Below are 17,125 nucleotides of genomic sequence, written 5' to 3' on the forward strand. Positions count from 1 at the left end.
TTTTAAATGTTTTATTTGCATTTCATTATGGGCCTCTTGGACACTTGCCATGACTTGATGGAATCAGTTTATAAAGGGCTAAACTTATATCGGGTAAAAAAATCACATCATTTCTCAGGTTGATACCAAGGCTTGCTGGTAGTGGACAGTGCTGCTAACTTGCTGGTGCACACCTTCCCAGGGCTCAGAACATAGACATTTGAGCACAGATGTTTCTCCTCTGGATCTTGCTTTATTAGACAAAGAACTTTTATCCCAGAGTCATTCATTCACCCAACAATATTCTTTTAAATCCCTTATTTGTGCCTGGAAAGCCTAAGCTCTGGGGATAGAGAGAAGAGCAAACAACAGACCCAGTTCCTGCTTTATGGAGCTCAGACACACACACACACACACACACACACACACACACACACACACACACACACACACACTACAAACCGTACCAAGTGTTGTGAAGGAAAATCACAAGGAGTTAGAAGAGTGGGTCATTGGAGGCTTAACTAGCCTGGAGGAAGAGGGATGACATGGTAACTAGGTAAAAGGTGAGTCAGGAAAGAGTGTTCTAGGCAGAGGTAATAGCATGTGCAAAGGTCCTGAGACAGGAGAGCAAACTGAGATAATGAAGGATCAGGAAGGAAGGCAGAGTGGCTAGAGAAGAAACTGGAAAGTTGACAGTGGCCTGGATGACGATGGGGAGCAGAGAGACAGAGCAGTAGAAGGCACTGAGAGGAAGACCAATAGGACTGAACGCAGCTGTGTAAGTGACAGCACCCGTGAGAATTTAAAATCAAGCTATGATAGAATCATTTGACTTATTGATCATTTGCAATGTGGCTAATCCACTGGGAACAAAAGCCCTCCAGAGCTGTTGTGAGCTGGCAGTGACTGGGTGATTTGAATAAAGAGTGTCACTGCCTGCCCCGCGATCGGACCACCACCCTACAGGCTATAAGGAAATATAAAATAAGGGGCCCCACCCTCATGAAGTAAGCAAGACCCAGATCATTCATTCCTTCTTTCCTTTATTTATCATAATGTGAGAAATCTCATAACGTACAAGATGCCATGGGAGCCTGGAGGGGGAACATCAGTGTCTGCAGCTGGGAAGGGGGGTGCAGGGGGAAGAAAAGGGTGGAGAGGGAGCTGATGAGAATCCCAAGCTGAATAAAAGGGCATGAAACTAGAAAATCTAGGAGGTGCATGGTGTTAAAGAGCCCAAAGACCCTGTTGGGGAATAAGAAAATCGCCATCATTTCAGGTATGGGTTTTACGTTTTATTCATATAAAGGAGGCAATTATCTGCTCAATTTTACAGACTAAAATAGGCTTCTTGGATTTGATGGGATTTTAAAAAACAAATAGAACTGATTGCAAATCAATTTTGTGAAGCTATAGATAAAACTTGGCGGAGGAGCTGCTGATAGAAGCAATGATAGCATTCTTATCTAATTCGGATTTCATCGCCACTTGAGCAGCTCGCAAACAAGGCCTGGTGCTCTTCCTCTGTGTGGTGCTAAATTTTAATGCCATTGAGCTTCTTTTTCAGCATGCCAGAAATGAAGACATTATCTCAAACTTGAGCTAGGAAACAGCAGACACATTAGAGGAAAGGGAGTAAGTTTCATCATGCCCATAAAACAGGTATTTCTCTATGAAATAGGAGAAAATAGTGAGGAAAAAAAGAAATGCATATATAACCATGGAAAGATATTTCCCAGATGTAGGCAAGCTATTAGACATTTTGCACAAATTTTTACAAAATCAAACCACGCCAATATTTTTGATAGTGTTTTAGGTGGAAGACCCTAACAGATTATTTTAATTGTTGGAGTTTAAGTCTGTTTCTGCCTTCATTTCTGCTTTTCAAGCTTTGATGTCAACCTAATGTTGGCTAAATATTTAACATACATTAATGAGAGGTGTGTTCTTTCCAAAAAAAGTCTGACTCTATGCAGGAAATTTTATATTCAAATATGTATTGGGGCCTTTTAATTTTGGATATACATGGTTGTTTCTTACCATGTTTCTTTTCACATTTGTTTCTGGAAATAGGAATTGAATGAAGGGGAGAGTGAAAGAGTGAAGGAAGAAACCCTTCATGTTCATTTCCCATTATGAGATTCCTGTAGCTCTAGAGAGACAATGTCTCCATAAAGTGATTTAGCATCCATAAATGCCAATTTACAAAGCATTATCCATTGCCATCAAGGAAGAAAATATATTCTCCCTCTTTCCCTGCCCAATAAGTAAACTTTGAAAACAGTTACAAACACATGTAATAATAATACAACAACTTGCATTTCTATAGCAACTTGCACTGGAGGATTTCTCAGTTGCTTGGCAAACAGTAATTAATTAGACCCCCTAACATCCCTGCTAGGAAGCCAAGAGATGTAGGTATGCATTGAACAACCCCCAACACTGACTCGCTGTCACCTCTGGGGTTGGTGAACAGCTGTTGTTTAAAAACTGTGTAGCACACAGAATTCAACATTTTGAACATTAATGGAGGACTTAGAATTCTGAGATGCAACAAAGAATTAGATGTGGTGCAGGCTTTGGTCTTGTCGTGTAAATGTGATAGAGGGATGAAAACAAGATACTGTTTTCCATGTCATCTGCCATCACTGCATCCCCTCGGGCTCAATTTATCCCATGGTATGAAGTGACTCTGCCAGGTTCATAATCCTAGAGATGACCCCATTACCAGGCAATTTTGCCTTAAGGAGTGTAGCCAATTTTTTTAAAACAAGCATATATATATATATATATATATATATATATGACTTATTATTCACCAGGCACCATTTTAAACCCTTTGATTCCCACAGCAACTCTTTTTAGGGTTGTTATTATTTTTATTCTATTTTATAGGTAAGAAAACTGAGGCATAGAAAGCTTAAGAAATTTGCCCAAGATCACTCAGTGATGCTACCTCAGTGTTAGCATTACCTGTTAATAAACTTGAACACTTACAGATTGACACATTTTCTCAACTTGGTCATGCAGGTTTTCTCCAATTCAACCTGCTAGAACACCACTGTGGTTACCAGGAGTAGTAAGTCAGTCAGAGAAGCCACTCTGAAAAAAAGAAAAGTAAGCGCCACTCGATTCAGCACCTTGGAGAGCATCTTCCGGCTCCAGGCATGGGCAAGGCAGCAGCCCTTGGAGACCTAATGAGGTTCCACGGTGAAGGGGTGAGGCTGGGAACAGGCCAGAGCCAAGCCAGCCAGGATTGTGCCTCCCTTCTCTTACTAAGACCAAGCCCTTCTGACAGCAGAAGTGGGGGTAGGATTTTCAAGCCAGGTTAATCCAGTTCAGCTCAAGCCTGGGACCTGACAGCTCTGGTTTTCCCATTCTTGGGCTATTGGGATGTCTTGGGCCTCAAAGATAATGAATTTTCTACTTAATATTTAGTTTTCCCACTGAATATGGATGTGCCTCTCTCTTATCATTTTTTCCCCACCTCCCCGCTAGGAGACTATCTTCCAGAGCAATTAGGCTTTCACCCAGGGACCACTGATGTACTTTTTTAGTTTGCCTGTGAGGGAGGCAGTGATGTCCATGGCTTTAAGCCCCGGTTTTTTCATCTGTAAAATGGGGATAATAATGGCAACTGAGTGATGAGATGGTTCTAAGGTTTAAGTAAGGTAATATGATTAGGAAACAGATTTTATCATGAGAAGAAAGAAATAGGGAAAGTAGTGATGTCCCTTTCTGAACAACAAGAGTCATGTGACTGACATACATTCCCTCTCTGCTTTCGCTGTCAGGGAGTTTGGGCCAAAGTTCCCACTCAGCACTAGCAACTCTATGGGACACTATGGCCTGCCCATTGGTGTTGCTTTACTTCTTCTCTGGTCCTGATCTTCCCTTCTGATTGACATATTCTTTGATCCTGGCTCTTTTTGTGGTTTTATTGTCTGTGTCATTTCACATCACTGCATGATAGATGGATGTAGATCATTAGAATATAAGTCCCAATGAGCAAAGAGCTTTGTCTACTTTCTTCGTTGCTTATACCCCAAAGGACTAAAACAGTACAAGGCATATTGTAAGGGCTTGGAAAATATTTATTATATAGTTTAAAAGATAGATAGGTAGACAGACCAAAAAACAGATAGGCAGAAAAGAAAGAAAAAGAAGATGGAAGGAAGGAGGGAGGGAGGGAAGGAAGGAAGGACGGATGGATGGATGGATCTCTTTTGCTAATTCCTTTCTATCTTCTGACTTCAAAACTGTCTCATGTCTTGCTTTACAAAGATCACTGGACACCCATTCTCACTTGTCACATCTGCCTATAGCTGATGCTCAGAATAATCCTTTTACTTGGATTTACTACAGTCACTAACCTGGTAGCTTTGCATTGGTGCTGGGTTAGCTGGCTGCTACCACTTCACTGATTATCCATGATGACACAAGCCGTGCCAGGCAGACGAGCAACAGAAGTTTCCACGATGCTGCTCCCACAGTGCAGTCTGTCTTCCCCCTGTTGCCTAAGGACGGAAGATGAGGAAGCAGAGTAGGAGGCTCATTGTCAAGATAACCAGTCTCGAGATCTCAGCTGGTGCAGGCCCCTTCCCTAAAAGCTAACAGGATTGTACTGATGCAATAGAAACAACAGTAGTAAAATTAGTCGCAGCAAAAACATGCCCTTCTGACTCAGAGACCCAGTGTGTGGGTGGAGCTGTGCCATGTGTCTAACGTGGAGATTCCCCTGGGAAGGGCTGGATCCTTCTCTTCGTCACAGCTAAGGCTTCGACACTGCTGGGTATTTGTGACAGATTGTTAGGCAATATGAATGCATTGGGGCTGGAGGGGAGAGACTTGGTCGAGTCCCCATCCAGAGCACAGCAGCCAATGCAGCCTCCAAACCCTCACCAGCTGAATCAACTAACCATTTAGTTGAAATGGATCAACTGCCATTTATTGAGTGCTTACAATGTGCCAGGGCCAGAGAATTGCTGGACACATCAGATTTCCAGGCATTTGGTTTTAAAGAAAGCAGAACTGAAAAATATATTCCTTCCTGCCCCTCTCTCCTTGCCCCCTCCCCTCAGTCCCTGTCAGCATTGGTCTTCAGACTTTCATACCCTCCCAAGCTGGAATCAGCCTCCCGCCTGATTTCTGGAAGGAGTCCAGTCTCCCCTCTTCTCTCTCCCAGTGGCTGTCACACAAACAGCAGTTCCACCCAGGCGGGATCACTTGTCTGTCTCTCCCTTCAGGAAATCTTCCAGCTCTGGGCTCGCTGTGAGAATCTTGCCCTGGAAGTCTCCCTGGGAATAAACACACGTTTCTGAGAACTCTAAAGATTAAGCCAATGAAATAAAAATTCACTTTTGAGACACAAACCGTAAACGACCGGGATTTTCCACGGAAACATTGTCACTTTGGCGAGAGGCACAGTGGCCCTCGGGTGACAGGGATCTGCTGCAGTACTGCCAGGCAGTCCCGAAGTCGTTCAATAGACAAGACATCATCAAATACCACGTCTGAATCCTGTTCATATGATTAGAATGAAAAGGGTAATGCAATTCAATTGCCTGGAGAATCATCATACACACAGACACACACAGGGCTGGCCACAGGCAAAATTGCTTAGCAAGTGAAGTTTGTCCACAGGGCCCTGGCTTGCTTGCCTTTGACCTCCCAGCCTGTCCCCTCTTTTATGGGACTCCATTGTGAATTAAAGCCAACGTGCTGCCCCTCCCGGGGGCATGTGCTCTGTAAATGCACTCCCTAGTTAGATGATGAGGGGATTAAACACTCCCATTTATCAAACACCTACAATGGGCCCGGCACATTTTCACAAGCACTGTTAATCCTCACTGCATACCGTGTAGTGGTTCACTCATTCAGAAAATGTTTGCTGACGATCTACACCGAGCCAGGCCCTGTTCTAGGTATCAGAGACACAGCAGAGATCAAAAAGGCAAACACCCACCCCAAGTGACCTCTGCAGACTAGTGAGAAGTAAGATGCAATAAACAAACATACATAAATGTTTATCAGGTAGGGACAAGTGCTCTGCAGAAAAATAAAGCAAGGGGAGGGGACAGAAAGTGACAGAAAAGGATGTTATATAAGATAGGGTGGCTATGGAGGGCTTCTCAGAACAAGTGGTAGCTGAACAGAGCCCCCGAAGGAAATGAGCACAGGAGCCATGTTGGTATCAGCGAAAGCATTGTGTATGGAGGGGACGGCATGTGCAAAGGTCCTGCGAGCGCCTGGTGTGTTCCAAGAAGGAGGCAAGCGGGAGGGAGCAGAGTGAATGAAGGAGAGAAACGCATGAGATGAGAATGGAGAAGTGGAGGGCAGACCCAACAGTGCTTGTGGGCTGGGATGACGACTCGAATTTACAAAGGGACGTAGGAGCCATTGGAGGGTCTAAGCAAAGGAGCGACCTTTGTTGACTTTGTTTTGCCTTGGCTCTGGCTGCTGGGTGGGAACAGGCTGTATGGGAACAAGTGTGGAAGCACAGAGGCCTGTCAGGAAATGGCTGCAGTGACCCGGGGCAGAAATGAAGGTGACCTGAGTGGAATGAACCAGGGAAGGTGACGCTGAATGGTCAGCCCCGACCCTCAGGGAAGCCGAGATATGGAAAGGGGACGCAATTGCTCAAGGCCAGTGGGTTAATAAGTGGCCCGACGAGTCCTGCAGGCTGCCCGGCCGCAGAGTCCTGGCGCCCACACCCTGGCACGAGCTTCTCCATTACCACGTGCTGGAAGACACTGCTCCTTGGTGAAGGAGTCTGACTCCTCAGAGAGCAGGAAGAAGAGGGATTTGGGGAGGCCAGAGATTGTTCTGGGCTCTTGTGACCTCGCTCCAGCCCTTGCATTGAAAATGTCCCACCAGGAGTAAATAATAATAGTCACCAGTTGTCAGGCTGTCTCTGGGCCCAGCAGTCTTCTGAGTCATTCCCATTGTCATCGCAACAATTCCCCACAACCGTCCCCATGAAGGAGCAGCCATCCTCATTCTCATCCCTTGCAGGAGGAAACTGAGGCACAGCTGTAACTGGCCACGGTGAGGGGCTGGGACGTGAACCCTGGCAGTCTGGCTCCCGGAGTTCCCACTCTGGGCCATCATACTAATTCTTCTTTGAAGAGCTGTTTATTGTTGATACTGTGCTGAATTTTGGTCTTGGAGACTGAGGCTCACACTACTGGTGCACATTTAAACAGACCCCCATCAACATGAACCTGGGGGACGTGGGAGAATGTCCATGAGGGGGCTGAAGGGGCCCCTGATGGGGGCTTCCTGCCCAGGGTGGCAGGCAGATGAGATGGCCTTGGAGTCCCCATTCATCTTGAAGAAGCTGATAAGTGTCTCACTATATCTCATGGGCACAAGTCCCCCAGATGTGAGGAAAGAAAAGTTGAGTCATTACCAATAAAAGCAAAGCTGCCAACTCCCAGTCTTACCTGATGGATGGCAGAGATGTTCCCAAACTTCCATCCTTTCCGGTTTTAAGGGTACAGGTTTACACAGCCACAGGCACAGCTTACATGATGAGGACAAGATGGAACAGAGGTGGGGGGCGGAGTGGATGGAGGGGTGGGATTCACAAAGGCAAACTGAACCAATCTGGGGAGAGAGAGAAGTGCGGAACACAAACTCTCAAAGTACCATCGTCTCAAATCCCCCGAAAGTCCCTCTTTGCTCTCTCACCCCTTCCTCTACCCAAAAAGCCTTCTCCTTCCCATCCACTTGCCTCAGTGGTATTTATTCAGTTATAAGAGCTTCCTTAATACCCTCCTCCCCTTAGAAAGAAATGACCTAACATCTCTTTATGCCCCATTCAAGTAATGAAAATAAACAACAGAAACATCTTCTTTTTATTGAGCTTTGATTTTATGTACATTTCCATTCAATTTAGTATCAAAATGGCCCTGCAAGATGGGTGTTGTTATCTCCATTTTATAGATGAGACATCTAGAGCTCAGAGAAGTGGAGTGACTTGCCCAAGGCCACACAGCTGAGTATGTGGAGGATCTGTGATCCAAACCTGGAACACCAGGCTCAGAAGCTCGGGCTGTGCCCTTAGATCCCTACCCCAGCCCCACCGAGTTACTGGAGGGCTGGCACATCTTCTCAATCACTTCTGCATCCTCAGCAGCCACTGGGTGCTTAGTAAATATTGATGGAAATGACTCATGGATGAATAAATGGACGAAAACTGAGTTATAATGAACAGGAGTCTATAAATATGCTCACATGCACTTACATTGTAAGAGACACTGCTAACAGTTCTTGAGAACTGTTTATTCATATGACAAATGTAAAAATAGTTTATTGGAAATCCAGTGTGTGCTGGGTGTGCGTGCAACACAGGGGTGTCTTGGGAATAGAGCTATCTTGGTCCCTACCCTAGAGGAGCTCACAAAATAGAGGAGGGAAGAAAACAGAGACAGTCAGTATGTCACAAATGAAAAGATACTTGCAAATGATTAAAAAATGTTGAAGAGAAAGTGCAGGATACTAAAGAGAAGAGTGGGGTTCAACAGAGAGGTTCAGAACAGTTTTCCGGTAAGAAACACATGAGGCTGAACAGAAGTCATGCAGGCAATAATTGGGGGAAGGTGTTCTGGGCAGAGGGAATGGCATATGCAAAGCCCCTAAAGCAAGACTAAGAGCTTAGAGCCTTCCAGAAAGTACCAGAAGACCAGCGTGGATACAGAACAGTGCAGGAAAGATGGAAGGAGACAGAGCTAGAGACACAGGCAGGGGTCAGAAGACCCAAAGCCTGGTGGGCCTCATTAGATGTTCTGGATTCCAGCCAAGTGGCCACGGGAAACCTCTGAAGGCCGTGACTGCAGGGCGTGTTGCAGGGAGGGCACACGGTTCAGTCTGGCCCTGCACCAACGGGGAGCAGAGAAGGAAGCAAGACAGAGGCAGAGGGACTGGCCAGTGTAGTCATCCAGGTGGGAGCCACTTGAACCATGGGAGGTGACAAAAATGGATGGAGTTGAGATCTCTTTTGGAAATAGGACACTGGGCACAGAAGGTGATATGGACATAACCCGTGCACACCCTCAGATGGACTCACAGTGGAGCAGAGGCAGTGTGGACTTTGGAAACAGACAAGATTCTAATCCACCATCGATCTTTCAAGGCTGTGTGGTTTAGGCAGGTCATCCAACCTCCTGGAGCCTTGGTTTCCTCATCCGGAAAATAAGTATAAGAGAACCGGCCTCCCCGGGAACACTGTCATGAAATGAGACAATGCATGTGACAGTGTGGAGTATGGTGGCCCTCTCCCAGCAAGCCAGTATCTCTTTGCCATCCCCAGATACGAGCAGCCTGACTTCTGAGCTGCCCTCCTGACCGCTGGACTCTCCTGCCTCAGTGAACATTTTTAAAAAAATGAATTCCCATATTCTCCGTGCCAAAGAGAAAATGCAGAACGGCCTTGCTAGCAGCCTTGCCACAGCCTGCCAACCTCGTTCCGCTAACACCTGTCGGTGACCACAGCCTCTCATCACTTCGGCTGTAACTCAATTACCAGTCCCTGGGCACCTTCAGGCACAAAGCCTCTCCCGTGGGTCCCCACTGTTTTCCTGAGAAGCCCAGAACACAAGTCAATTTCTTGGCCCTAATGAGAGCTTTTCACCACCTGACAGTAGCTACTGAGCTAAGTGCAGCCTTAAGGCCACCCAGGCTGCCTCCCAAGACGGAGGTCCTGGCCACCCGGGAGGTGCAACCTGGGCTCTGGCACCAGAGCCTCACACAGCAGATGTTGCTGCTTTCGTGTGGCCCGATTATGATGTTAACACCTGGGACGTTAATCCCTGGGTCCTTGCCAACCAGAACCTGCTCTGTTCTCTGGTTTAATAACACGAGTCCTCTGGGGGAATCAAAGAAGGGTCTTGGCAATGCCACCCTTTTATCTGGTCAGATTCAAAGTGCAACTTCTCTGCATCACGTTCAAGGCCTGAGATCTCCGAGTATTTTAGCAGTGTGCACGCCTGCTCATGTCACCACGGGGCAGTCAGTAAGGATTGTTATTGCAACTGAGATGCAGAAAATTAAATGTCTTACTCAAGGAAATAAAACACATTCACGGGAGCTCCTTGAATACAAATTTGCTTTCCTGATACCCAGGCCTTTGAAACTGGTTAAATGAATGGTAAGCCCCACAAGAGTAGGGGAAACAGCACAGGGTCTGGCACAGAGTAAATATTTTTGACACAAGTGACTAGTCCTGATTCAAAGTCAATATCAGATCTGTGGGCCGGGCACGGTGGCTCACGCCTGTAATCCTAGCACTCTGGGAGGCTGAGGTGGTCAGGAGTTCGAGACCAGCCTGAGCAAGAGTGAGACACCATCTCTACTAAAAAATACATAGAAAAATTAGCCGGGCGTGGTGGTGTGTGCCTGTAGTCCCAGCTACTTGGGAGACTGAGGTAGGAGGATCACTTGAGCCCAGGAGTTTGAGGTTGCTGTGAGCTAGGCTGATGCCACGGCACTCACGCTAGCCAAAGCAACAAAATGAGACTCTGTCTCAAAAAATAAATAAATAAGTAAAAAATATCAGATCTGTGATCTATAGTTGACACCCAGTTGTCTAAAGGTAAAATATCCACCCTTCTGCATTATCAGTGACAGATTTTTTTAACACCTGTCTCCTCACCATCTAGAACACACCTGAATCACCCTTCCCTCTGTCCGGGCTGTGTGTACGCTCCAGAGGCAGGTTCCAAAGAAACCTGACCTAGGTGCAAACTCGTGGAGGGCTTCCTTGCAGTGTCTGAGTCTGTGAGAAACAGAGGGTGCGTAGATGCAAAGCTCGCACTGGTGCATTTGGGTTGGGGAGGAGCGGGTCTAGAAGGTGCGTTCTGAGCAGAGGGCACAGCTCATGCAGCACCCTGCGGCTGGACTGTGGAGAAAGACGGGGAGACGAGTAGAAAGAGATGAGGGGGCAGAGAGAAGCACGGCTCAGACAATGAGGTACTCAGTGGGCCATGTTAAGAATTCTGGTCTTTATTCTAAAAGCAGTGGGAAGCCATTGAAGAGTTTTGGAGGCAAGGAACAGCAGGGGTGACAAATTGGATGTGACCTTGAACAGACTGGAGAGAGGCCAGGATGCATGCGGAAAGCCCCGGTGGGAAGCTATGCCGGAGTCTAGGTGAAGGAAGATGGTGCCTTAGACCAAGGAGGTAGCAGCGGAGATGAAGTGAAGAGGATGGATTTAAAAGATATTTAGGGCCTAATGGATTGGATATGAGGATGAGGGAAAGGGGACGATGAAGGATGGCTCCCAGAATCCTGACTCTTACAACCACAGGCGAAGCAGGAGATGCGTGGAGAGGACCATGTTGCAGGGATGGGAGGTGACCGCCTTGGGAAGCAGGGTGAACCATGAGCTCGGGGTGAGCCTGCGTGTGATATGCCTTGGAGACGTCTAAGCAGAGACATCTTGTAGGGAATTGGAGACATGAGTGTGGATTTCAGAGATGTCAGGGCCAGAGTTATAAATGTGAGAGTCATTGACATGAGGGTGGTAACCGAAGTTGTGGACTTCAGTGGGATTTCTTAGGGATGGACTACATCAAAGGGATGTACCATGATTTAATTAAGCAGTCTCCCACTATTGGACATTTGGATTGTTTTTGTCTTTTGACATTATAAATGGCCCATTAACAAGCATCCTTGTCCCAACTTATAGCTTTTTCCATATACTAGGTTAGTTTTCTAAGTAGCTTCCATTGCTAACATGGTTAGCAATAAATATCTGCTAACAGAATGAATATATTGTGTTTATTCTCCCTAAAATGAAATAGAAATTCTTTTTCGATTGGCCATTATTCATAGTGGCCTATGTACCACTCTCTTGCAATATCTGGGTGATTTATTAAGTCTTCCCTAACGAGCCTGACCGAAGAGACCTTCCTCTGAATTCTAATAGCTAATCTCAGAGACATTCACTCCATTCATGTCCTTTGGAAGCCTGATATTTAGGATGCATGCACACCGGAAAGATAATTGCCTTCCCCACTGTAAGGACGTGGAACTTGAGAGCTGGGACTATGTTTTATACTTCTTGAACCTTCCTCATAGCCTACTAAGACCTTGCACAAAATCTAAGTGTAATGATTATTGTAGATTAACTAGGCAAGAGGATACTAAGAACTAATATCTATTAAACCCCTGTTACATACCAAAACCTGTTCCGGGAGCTTCAAACACAAAGTATATTTCAAACCTTTGGGGGAAAAAATTTAGCTCTATTTCGCAAAGATATCAGGATAATGGTATCTGATATAACAACTAAATCCCCAAATCCCAGTGGCTCGATACATAGAAACTTGTTTCTCACTTTCTCCAAGTCCGAAACAGGCAGCTCTCCTCCAAGTATCGATTCAGGGATGTGTGCCTTTCAATGTGTGGCTCCACCATCTCTGCACATAGCTTCTGGAGTCACCACAATCCTCTGCCTCAACCCAGAAGGGGAAAGAGCACAGTGATCACCTAGGAGAGGCTCTTACTGGCTAGGCTTGGAAGTGACCGATATCCCATTCATCACAGCCACTGGCCAGAGCTCAGGCACGTGGTCATGCCTAACTGCAAGAAAGGTTGGGAAATGCAGTCAGGCTGAGTGCCAAACTCCAGGGGAAACAGGTCTGGGTGATTCATAGCAGTCTCTGCCACATGAAGGTAGAAACCAAAGCCCAGAGATGTATAGTAACTGACCTGACATTGCTCAGCTTATACACAGAAGAGCTCGGATTCTCTCCCAAGTCTGTATAACTCCAAAGTCTGTGCTTCTTCCACTACAGCCTACTTATTGGCACTAATCATCGCAGTCCTGTCCTTCTGGGGTCTCTGATATACATCTATTTGAATTACCTTGGCAATTGTTTAATTTCACATATAATTCAACTTCAAACTGCAGTGAAAGTGACAGATTCACCCTAAACCAAATTGCAGATGTATTTTGCAGATGCATCCTCTGTTTCTTCCAAATATATTACTGGCGTACTCCTTTAACAAGTCAATCAACTCACTGACGTGCCCTTGCATTAGGTAGGCACATATTCCTGTTCTAAAGTCTATGCCTTATAAACTTGACATATTCAGATGCTATGGCTTTTATCGTGAGTAAATTAAAGCTCTTAAAATGTCAGAATGTTTTTGTTTCATTTGACATTCTCACCATAGGTCAAACTGCCTCCAAAGCAGACATGTCTAAATGGCTGTCTAACCGTATCGCTCAGAATGGCTTCTTAGGAAGTCCAGGATGTCCAGGAGTGTGGTGATTGTGGGGCCCGTGAGAATCAGTAATTCTGTTTGGATCCATGTAAGCAATTTACATCCACTGTGTTACAGATCTGGGGCTTGGAAAACCGAAAGAGATCTTGGGAGATCATTGGCTCCACCTCTTGCTTTGCAAGCATGAACCATAGAATCTTAAAGTTGGTAAAAAAATAATAATAATAATAATGACATTAGTAATAACAGTAGCAGGTAGCCACGATGAATGCATTCATTCAACAAATATTTATGGAGAGCCCACTTTGTGCCAAACGCTGTGATACAATCTGAAGATATAACTGTGCACAAAACAAGGTCCCTGACCTCACGGAGCTGGCGTTCCAATGGGGGAAAGAGTGAATGCACGAATAAATAAATAATGCATCAGGTGGTGATGAGTGCTTTGAAGACGGATAAAGTAAGGTGAAAGGATGCAGAGTGGGGAGGTAGGAAGTTGTGAGGTTATGCGGGGTGGCTAGGGAGATCCCTCGGCCGCTTGAGCAAAGACCTGAGGAAGTGAGGTAGTGAGGCTCCAGGTTCAGGGAACAGCTAGCAAAGAGGCTTGGAGGGAGGATATGCTTGGCGTTTTCCAGAAACAACAAGTGGACCAGGTGATCTGGGGGCGAGGGTAGGAGAGGTGGCCGACTGGGAAGGGGGCAGATTGCGTAGGGTCTTGTGGCCCGTGAAAAGGGTGCTGGGCTTTCTCTGGACTGAGAGAAGGAGGCTGCGGGGTGAGTATAGCTAGAGAAGAGATGATTGAGTCCTGGGCACTGCACCATTCAGCGTCTAGAAGATGAGGAGGAGCCAGGGAAGCAGGAAGACAGCCAAGCAAGGGGGGCCCAAAGGCAAGTAAAGAAGGAGTTCAAGGAGGGAGTGAGCAACCAATCAAATGCCACCGATTGCTCAAGTACAAAGAGGACAAGGAACTGACTGACAGGTCTGACGAGCAGAGGTCAGTTATAGCCGTATCGTGAGGAACGGATGCTGGAGGTGAAAGACTGATGGAAGAGCTCTCAGGAGAGAGCGAGAGAGAAAGGGAGGAGAGAAAAGGGATCTCTCTCTCTCTCTGTCTCTCTCTCTCTCTCTCTCTCTCTCTCTCTCTCTCTCTCTCTCTCTCTCTCTATATATATATATATATATATATATATATATATATAATCTCCTAGTATTTGCCGGGCACAGTACAGGCTCCTTACGTGAGTTTCCCAATTTCATTCACGGGACTACCGTGCGGGGCAGTTGTTTCCGCCATTTTGCCAGTGAGGTTCAGGCAGCTCATAGGTGTGAAGGCTGGACTCGGCCTTCGCGTGGGCCGGACCCCGAAGCAGCTCCCACCCTCCTTCCTCTGGGCCAGTCTATGCGTCTTAGAGGTCACCTGGGGCAACCAACACAAAATGAATTCCCACTTCCAAAAAATCTCGGAAAATAGGTTATTCAGCTTCTCTTTCAACAGTGTGTGAATCATTCCAATGATTAGCATCTCTCCTTTCGATTTTTAATTCCAGAGGTTCCATAATCTGCCCCTGTACATGACCGCGCACTATAGTGTGTTCTGCAAGAAGTTCTTCCTGCCATGACTCCACTCCTTCCTCATTAGAAGTAAAACTTTTATTTGAATAAGAAAACGACCCTGTTGATACCAACTCTCAGAAGAGTGTGCCCATTAGAGTTCCTTTTCCATCTCAGACCCCAGCGTGGGCTCCAGCCCTCGCCAGAAGGCCGTGTGCCTGCTGGAAACACCCGCCCGTGGTCCCACTGGCGCTTGTATCTGCTGAGATGCTTGGGGCTGCAAGTGAGAGAAACACAACCCAGACTGGCCTCCCAACAAGGAATCGGGCTGCTCCAGCGAGTGTGCCTGTCTCTCTCATTGTCCGCAGGCTGGCAGTGAAACAGATACGCTGCTTTGGGGCTGCACGTCCCCCTGGGACAACACCCAGAGGACCAGAGGGCCACTTCTAGATGTTCTCAGATGAAAGTAAGGAAGCTGCTTTCCCAGAAGCCCCCAGAAAACCCCTCCTCCTATCTCATTGGCCCGAGTTGGTCACATGACTGCTGTCATTACTAATCATTAGCCAGGGGTAGGTTACCTGCCTACACGGGAGACCATCCAAAGCCAGGGTGGGGTCAGCTTCCCCTGAAGGATGTGGACCACACAGAGGAGGGGGCAGCATGCTGTGAGGAGGGAGGAAGGGCCAAATGGACACAAGGGAAGCGACACACCATATCTACTAATCTGAGTCCATAATGGCACTCACCTCCCTAACCTTCCCCCTGCTCCCGCTGCAGTGCCACGAATGCAAACCCCACCCTGAACTTACAGAACCCAGAAAACCTGAGTTCCCTCCTCACCACCTCCCTCATCTCACACGCGTACTGAGTCTCTGTGTCCTGCCTCTTCCTCCATTACACAGCTCAAGGATCTGTCCACTTCTGTCACTCCCACCTGACTTCAGGCTATAACCAACTCTGCCTGGGCCAGAACAACATCTGCTTCCCACCACATCCTTCCAAACAAGCATCTACCCTGGACGCTCATGTCTCAAAACAAAACAAAACAAAAAAACACCTGACAGTGTTGTTCCACTTTGTAAAGGCCTTCACTGGCTACCTGAGGCTTCAAGGTTTGGGTCTGGCTCTCTCACAGACCAATAGGATTCCTCATGACCTTTGCCTGTCCCTCCAGCCATCTCCTGCCCCTCCCATGAACCTGGGTTTAAGCCATACTGAACCACCCTAGATTCCCAAAAGCTTGCTATCCCCAACTCCAAACAAAACTCCACTTCCCACTGGCTCACACCTGTAATCCTAGCACTCTGGGAGGCCAAGGCAGGAGGATCGCTTGAGCTCAGGAGTTCAAGACCAGCCTGAGCAAGAGCAAGACCCCATCTTTACTAAAAACAGAAAAAAAAGAAAAATTAGCCAGTCGTGATGGCACATGCCTGTAGTCCCAGCTACTCGGGAGGCTGAGGCAGGAGGATCGCTTGAGCCCAGGAGTTTGAGGTTGCTGTGAGCTAGGCTGATGCCACGGCACTCTAGCCCAGGCAAAAGAGCGAGACTCTGCCTAAAAAAAAAAAAAAGAAAACAAACCTCCTTTCCCTCATGTCAATAAATGACCACCATCTACCTGCTGCTCAGGCAAAAATCCTAAGAGTTATCCTTGATGCCTCTTTTCTTCTCCCATCACAGCTAATCCTTCCGTGGGTGACACTGAATCTGCCTCCAGAAGGTGACCCCAAACTGCTGTCCTCTGTTCAAACCCACCACCCCCACCTCCACCCAGGCCACCACAGATTCCCCCGGGGTCTGCCATGACAGCTGATCAACTGGTCTACCCACTCACACTGCCCCTTGCAAACAATTCTTAGAGTCCTCACCGGAGCCCACAGCGCTACATCATCTGGCCTCTGCCCACCTCTCTAACCACATTGCCCCCTCCCACCGTCCCCCTCCCTCACTGCCTCCTTCTGATGCTTGCAGACACGAAGCTTGTTCCCCCCAAAAGCCCTTACCCTTGCTGTTCCCTCCCCCTGGAATGTACTTCCCCAGGTCGTAGCATCGCCAACGCAGCGTGCAGCATGGAAGGTCATCTCTCTTAGATGGCTTCTCTGGCCACCTTTATGCCCACCATGCCCTCAGATCACATTATACTTTCTTACCGTCTTCATGACACCTCACCCTTTGGGGGCCTCTTGTTCGCTGACTTGTTTGCTCCCTGTCAGTTCCCTAGAACACAAGCTCTCTGAAGGCAGGACATGCTCTATCCTATTCACAGATCCTTGGGAACTTTGGAACTTGTGCCTGGAATCCAGCAGGAGCTCAATACATGTGTTGAATGAATGAATGAGCAAATGACTATTCTACCTGTCCG

General features: G+C 47.0%; 1 protein-coding gene and 1 long non-coding RNA gene across 2 annotated transcripts in view; one reads left to right on the forward strand and one right to left on the reverse strand.

Annotated features, from left to right (window-relative positions):
* Window positions 1-17,125, forward strand: part of CACNG2 (calcium voltage-gated channel auxiliary subunit gamma 2) — a 111,050-nt gene that overhangs the window by 45,318 nt on the left and 48,607 nt on the right. The window lies entirely within an intron of this gene.
* LOC123640485 lies at window positions 1,558-4,441 on the reverse strand. Its single transcript, XR_006735996.1, has 3 exons — window positions 4,356-4,441; window positions 2,980-3,084; window positions 1,558-1,584 (listed from the first exon to the last, which is right to left on the reverse strand). It is a non-coding gene; the product is annotated as an uncharacterized LOC123640485 (long non-coding RNA).

This window comes from Lemur catta, chromosome 6 (genome assembly GCF_020740605.2).
Source record: "Lemur catta isolate mLemCat1 chromosome 6, mLemCat1.pri, whole genome shotgun sequence".
NCBI classification, from domain to species: Eukaryota; Metazoa; Chordata; class Mammalia; order Primates; family Lemuridae; genus Lemur; species Lemur catta.